Here is a 7,634-nt window from a genome sequence, read left to right as displayed (position 1 = left end):
TGATTATGTGACTTAAGTTAATGAGGTTGAGTATGATTTTGGAGATGAGGTTGATCCAACTAGCTATATAAAGGCCAAATTGCACAAGGTTCTTTATGGTATGCTGCCATGTAGGATGAATTGTGCTTGATGGAAAAGAATGGAGTTTGGACCCTAGTTGAAGGATGCACATATATGAAGCCTGTAGGAAATAAGTGGGTTTTCAAGACCAAACAAGATTCCGATGGTAATGTTGAGAAACTTGAAGCCAAATTAGTGGCAAAAGGTTTCACACAAAAAAAGTGTTTAGACTACACAGAAACATTTTCTCCAGTATCTACAAAAGACTCTTTTTGAATCATCATTGCCCTTGTGGCTCGTTTTGATCTTCACTTACATCAAATGGATGTGAAGACTACCTTCTTAAATGGCAGTCTTGATGAAATAATTTACATGAAACAGCCCCAAGGATTCGTTGAAAGGGGGAAGGAAGATTTTGTATGCAAGCTTAATAAGGCTATATATAGACTTAAACAAGATTCTAAACAATGGTATAAGAAATTTGATGAGGTAGTGGTTTCATTTGGCTTAAATGAGAACAAAATCGACAATTGCATCTATTTGAAGGTGGTGAAATCAGGTTTCATTTTTATGGTACTATATGTTGATGACATAAATGTGCACTTATTGAATGAAAGCAAAAACATGTTGTCTAGCAGCTTTGACATAAAGGATTTGGGTGCAGTGCACTTTGTCTTAGGCATTGAAATTGTGAGAAATATATCAAAAGGAACTATTGGTCTTTCGCAAAAGAATTATATTGATAAAGTGCTTAATAGGTTCAACATATCAGGTTGTAGCAGTGGTGATGTATCTATTTCAATGGGTGACAAGCTTTCTTTAGCTCAGTGTCCAGTTACAGATTTGGACTTTGAAACTATGAAAAGTAAACCTTATGCTTCACTTGTGGGAAGTGTGATGTATGCACAAGTGTGCACTAGACCAGACTTGGCTTTTGCATTAAGTGTTCTTGGAAGATTTCAATCGAATCCTGGTGTGGCACACTAGAATGCAAGAAAGAAAATTTTGAGATACCTCAAAAAGACCAGAGATTATGTTTTGGGGTTTCATCAAGTATAAAATCTGGAAGTTGTGTGATACACTGATGCTGATTAAGTTGGCTGAGTGGATGATAGGATGTCAACAAGTGGCTATGTTTTCATTATGTGTGGATGAGCAATCCCATGGAGAAGCAAGAAACAAGCAATAAGAGTTGTATCCACAATGAAATCAGAATACATTGGCTGCTTTGAGGCAATGACACCAAGCAACTGGCTAAGGAACTTGATCCGAGAAATACAGGTGGTTAAAGAATTGAAAGGCCTTTAAAGATTTATTGTGACAATGCAACAGCTGTTTTCTTTTCCAAAAACAATAGAAGATCAGAAGCATCTAGACTAATGGACAATAAATATTAACTTGAAAGTTCAAGACAAAGTTAAAGATAGAGTCATTGAGATAGAACATCTTGGTACTTTTAACATGGTGGTAGACCCTTTGACAAAAGCAATACATGTTACAGCGTTCCAAAGACATGTTACGAGCATGGGTTTGCGAACATGCCTTGATCATGTTTGATTGTGCGAGTAAGGTACGATATCCTTACTCACATTAATGAATTTATATTTATGCAGTAATGTTGTTTGGCGTAGTTTCAAACTTCATAACTGATGTGTACTGCATGCATTTTGTTATTTCAAGTTTTCATGAAAAGTTTTGGTGATGCAGAAAACATAACGAATACATAAATGTATTAAAGGAGACCAATCTTATGTGGGAGGATTACTGGTACCATTGAAGCTCCCTACTGAAGTTCCCTAAGTTACAATGTTAGCACTTACCTTAATCAGTTTGTAATTCTAAAGTACTTATACAATATTTTTATGTATAATGTTTTCTTGAGTTCAATTGACAAGCCAGTGATTGATTGTAAAAGTCATTATGATTAACATGAGTCAATGATCACCTTGGTTGTCTTAACATATATTTTGAATATGGTTTAATTATACTCATGTGGGAGAATGTAAGGTTTTCAAAGGAATGTGAGTTATAATAAAACCATGATATCGAATATGTTATGAGGACTAATTGGACTTATATTAATAATGGACTTACAAGTATTTTATCATGATAAAATACATAAGAGGTAAATTATTAGAACTAAAGATAATGGAGTAAGAGTTGGTTAAAAACTCTTAAAACTCCAAACACAACTGCTACCACGATAGGAGCAGTTGTGATCTCACGTAAATAAAACTGCAGTATGGTCTCTCTTCTTAGACATGAGGTTTATATGCACCAGCCCTATCAAGAGTGGAACCATTCTGAGTCCTAGAGAAGAGAAGATCATTGCAAAGGTTTTGCCACAACAACTCTACAATCTGTTCATTAGAGTTTGTGTTGGTTGCCTATATCTCATGGCTAATCCTGCAAGTAAGTCTTGCATCCTTTATTTGTATATTAATACTACATGTTGACAATGATATTATATATAAATGTAGTCTAGTGATCTGGTTGATCAAGTTCGTTAAGTATCAAAATGCCAACACAGTGATCTCCGATTTGTTAGGAATTTGAATACATTCATTTGCACTTTCCTAATCTTTTAAAGTAAGTTAAGCATTAACTTCTCCTTGGTCTACTATTTGTGTTTATCCTTCTGTTTTCTTGATATGCTGGTGTAGCCAGTAGTGGAGCCAAAGCGGGGGCATTGGCATCCCTTTGACACCAATAAGTTTGTAAATGTACTCTTTTGAAATAAAATTTGACCCCTATAACAGCAGCAAGAGATGAAATAAATAAGAAAATAAATAAGGATCTTTAATATATATTTTTTTAATTGATACAAAACTAAAGAGAAAAATTGAACATGCTAACTTCTCTTTGTCAAAGACATTTTTTTTTAAAGAAAAACTAATGAAAAAAGCTTAAAACTTTGAATGTTAATGAAAAACCATATAGAACTTTATTTAATGGTTAGGACAAACCCAACATTAAATTAATTCAATCAAAATGGCTCAAACAATGAATTTTCAAGTTTACCCGTACGGCATGCCCTTCCCCGTTTAACGTCTCTCTCTCCCTTTCTCGATCCTCCATCTTTTCTCTGCTATTGCTTTTATTTCCAACTCCTTCACTTCCTCCATTTTTGCAATCTCTCTCACTCTCTCTCTCTCTCTCTCTCTCTCTCTCTCTCTCTCTCTCTCCATCCAATCTCTTTTTCATTTTCAATTTGAATTCCACCGGTTCACAAATCAATTGAATCATCGAATCCGATAAGCACAGGCAAGCGGCTCAGTATCAAGCCTCTGGAGCTCAGTTTCTCCCGTCAAATAGTACGCTATCTTCTCGTTTCGGTTTCTTGTTTGAAAGATTTGCACATTTCTAATTTCCTTCCTGATTTCAATTCACGGTTTCTTTATTTTGTTATTGAATTTCTCCAATCAAATTAATGAAGAAGGTGAAGACTCTGGCAGTCGGAAGCTGGAGCTGCTAGGCTTGGAGGGCAAATGACAAACGAGGAGGTCAAGAGCTTGAACAAACGGTCAGAGCTGTTTCTTCATGCTTTTGCTTTTCAATTTGTTAGGTGCTTCATTTGGCACCTCCTATTTAATATGAGGGATGAGTTTTATTATCTAATTATCTCTTAATTACTTTTCTAGTACATATACATCTTAAATAGTTTATCGCAATCATCCAATTTGACCTCTTTTCATTGTTGACGTGGGATTCTATCTTTGTGAATGTTGATCTATCCCTAATGAGTTTTAACTCGATTAAATTATAATACTATATTTGATGTGATCTGGATGGAATGAGTGGGTTGGGGCTTGTGGTTTTCAAATTTCAATCCATGAGTTGGAGGACGAGTAAATGGTTTTCATATTTCATTACAGGAAGTTGTATTTGGGAATAGCATTGCATTGTTCTTATGAATTCTAATCTTGATTCTGAGCAAACAAGCTATCGTCAAATGTTTTTACATTTTTAGGATTGTTGGCAATTGCTTAGCTGAGCAGGTTGCATCAGCCTTTTCCTGGGCGACTCGCATTGCCTCACCTACATTTAGGTGCCTGATCATAGTTTTCTGAGACATTGGTTGACGTGTAGTTGTAGACCTTTCTTTTTTCCTTTTGTTGTGGTTTGGATTGGGGAATGGTGTTTGTCTAAGCATTTAATAGGTAACTAATATCCGATGGTTGACATGATAAGTGAAATTATTTTGGAGTTGAAATGGTAAGCTTGTGGATGAATGGTTGATATAATGGACAACGTAAAAAGTTTGATCCTTATCCTACCTTAACAAATATGTTCATTCTTATTAGTTCAAAGCATTCAACCCCTTCAGACTTTGGTCTTTGACCAGGAGGAATTTTGATCACAAATCTATTTGCCTTTGGTCACAGTGATAAGTTAGAAAAGTTATTTATCTTCTGGTTACTTGTTATCAGCTTTATATTGCCAACTTAGTATAGCTTAAACTCAAGAAAACGCTAAGCATGAAAAAAGGTACAATGTCACATCCCGACCCAAGGTCCACCACATCCCGGGCTCGACACCGCCGTAGTACGATATTGTCCGCTTTGGGGCCCAACCACGCCCTCAGGTTTTGTTTCTGGGAACTCACACGAGAACTTCCTAGTGGGTCACCCATCATGGAATTGCTCTCGCACGAACTCGCTTAACTTCGGAGTTTCGTTGGAACCCGAAGCTAGTGAGCTCCCAAAAGGCCTCATGCTAAGTAGAGATGGGAATATACATGTAAGGCTTACAGGATCCTCACCCCTGGGCGATGTGGGATGTTACAATCCACTCCCCTTAGGGGCCCGACATCCTTGTCGGCACACTTCTGGCCAGGGATTGGCTTTGTACCAAATTGTCACATCCCAGCCTGGGCCCCGACCACATCCCGGACTCGATTCCACTGTAGCACGATATTGTCCGCTTTGGGCCCCGACCACGCCCTCACGGTTTTGTTTTTGGGAACTCACACGAGAACTTCTCGGTGGGTCACCCATCATGGGATTGCTTTTGCGCGAACTCGCTTAACTTTGGAGTTCCGTTGGAACCCGAAGCTAGTGAGCTCCCAAAAAGCCTCGTGCTAGGTAGAGATAAGAATATACATGTAAGGCTTACAGGATCCTCACCCCTGGGCGATGTGGGATGTTACATACAATCTTTCTTAGCACTACGATAATTTTGCGTCCTATAATATTTAGAGTTTTAATTTTAAAACTGAGCTGAAATAATCCACACTATTTTTTAAATTATAGTAAGATGACACATACTATTTTTGAAAACTGAACCAAAATAACACACTATTTCTAGAAGGAAATAAAATAAACACTGTTTTTAAACTACAACAAAATAAAGTACACTATTTCTGAAAAATGAACAAAATAAACTCACACTATTTATGAAAATGAAAAAAAATAAACATTATTTCTAAAACTACAGCAAATTAACGAACATTATTCTTGAAACTAAACCAAATAACTCGTAATATTTCTAGAATTATAGCAAAATAACCCACACTATTTTTGGAACTACAACAAAACAACCCACTATTTATGAAACTAAACAAAAAGAACTCACACTATTTCTAGAACTACAGCAAAATTACACACTATTTCTGAAACGGAACCAAAATAACTCACACTATTTCTAAAACTAAACCAAAATAATTCACACTATTTATGAAACTACATCAAAATAACTCACATTAATTATGAAACTGAACTAAAATAACTCACACTATTTCTGGAACTACAACAAAAGTACAAACTATTTCTGAAATTGAACCAAAATAACCTATAATATTTTTAAAATTGAACCAAAATAACTCACATTATTTCTAAAACTACAGCAAAATTAAACACTATTTCTAAATTTAACCAAAATAACCCAAAAGTGAATAAAAAAATCCACACTATTTCTAAAATGAACAAAATAAACATTATTTATAGAAATACAGCAAAATAATGCACATTATTTAAGAAATAGTTATTGTACCCATGTTCTATTCTATAAATAGTAATTGTTCAGTTTATGAAATAGTGATAGTATATTTGTCCAGTTCTAGAAATAATTGTTCAATTTATGTAACTGTTCAGTTTACGAAATTTTAGTTCTCCAACCAAAAAAAAAAAAAAAAAGATTAATCCTCTCCTCATGCACTTCCTTTCCATGTAAATGCTTCTACAAAATTGATATTTTCAAATTTGGTCTTGCAAATGGTGTCATTACTTAGTTTTAGAAATAGTGGCAATGTTCAGTTCTAAAAATAGTGTTAATGTTAATAATGTTCAGTTACAAAAATAGTGAAGTATTAGTGTTGAGTCCTAGAAACAGTCAGTTTTCAATTTAAGAAATAATGATAGTACTAATATTCAGTTTCAGAAATAATGATATTATTTGTATTCAGTTTGAGAAATAGTGATAATAGTCAGTGTTAAGCTTAAGAAATAGTGATAAGAGTAGTGTTCAGTTTAAAAAATAGTGATACTACACATGTTCAATTCTAGAAATAGTATTTAGTTTAAAAATTAGTAATAACATCAGTACTAAATTTAAGAAATAGTGATAGTACATTTATTCAATTCGAAAAATAGTTAGTATTTAGCTTAACAAATAATGATAGTACAAGTTTTCAATTTAATAAATAGTCATTTTTCAGTTCTAGAAATAATCAGTATCTAGTTTAAGAAATAGTGATATTGTCACATCCCAACCCGGAGGTCCACCACATCCCGAGCCCACTCCACCACTGTAGCACGATATTGTCCGCTTTGGGCCCCGACTACGCCCTCACGGTTTTGTTTATGGGAACTCACACGAGAACTTCCCAGTGGGTCACCCATCATGGGATTGCTCTCGCGCGCTACTCGCTTAACTTCAGAGTTCCGATGGAACCCAAAGCCAGTAAGCTCCCAAAAGGCCTCATGCTAGGTAGGGATAGGAATATACATATAAGGATCGCTCCCCTGGGCAATATGGGATCTTACAATCCACCCCCCTTAGGGGTCCGACGTCCTCGTTGGCACATCACAGCCAGGGTTAGGCTCTAATACCAAATTGTCACATCTCGACCTGGGCCCCCACCACATCTCTAACTCTACTCTACCGTAGCACAATATTGTCCACTTTGGACCCCAACCAAGCCCTCACAGTTTTGTTTCTGTAAAACGAGAACTTCTCAGTGGGTCACCCATTTTGGGATTGCTTTCGCGCGAACTCGCTTAACTTCGAAGTTCCGATGGAACCCGAAGCTAGTGAACTCCCAAAAGGCCTCGTGCTAGGTAGGGATGGGAATATACATATAAGGATCACTCTCCTGGGCGATGTGGGATCTTACAGATAGTGTATGTGTTTAATTCTAAAAATAATCAGTGTTTAGCTTAAAAAATAGTCAGTATTCAGTTTAAGAAATAGTAATAATATTAGTGTTAAGTTTAAGAAATAGTGATAATACCCGTGTTTAGTATACAAAATAGTGAGTATTCAGTTTAAGTAATAGTGATAATACCAGTGCTTAGTTTATGAAATAGTGAATGTTTAGTTAAGAAATAGTGATAGTACCAGTGCTCAGTTTATGA

At 35.7% G+C, this 7,634-nt stretch overlaps 1 long non-coding RNA gene across 1 annotated transcript; it reads left to right on the top strand.

Moving 5' to 3' along the window:
• The first annotated feature begins 3,094 nt into the window (after positions 1-3,094).
• On the top strand, positions 3,095-3,843 carry LOC126584151 (uncharacterized). The gene is made up of 2 exons (XR_007610004.1): positions 3,095-3,374; positions 3,497-3,843. It is a non-coding gene; the product is annotated as an uncharacterized LOC126584151 (long non-coding RNA).
• Positions 3,844-7,634: the final 3,791 nt, after the last annotated feature.

Source organism: Malus sylvestris, chromosome 10, assembly GCF_916048215.2.
Source record: "Malus sylvestris chromosome 10, drMalSylv7.2, whole genome shotgun sequence".
Classification (NCBI taxonomy): domain Eukaryota; kingdom Viridiplantae; phylum Streptophyta; class Magnoliopsida; order Rosales; family Rosaceae; genus Malus; species Malus sylvestris.
The sequence above is the reverse complement of the archived record's forward strand: the minus strand, read 5'-3'. Positions and strand labels throughout refer to the sequence as shown.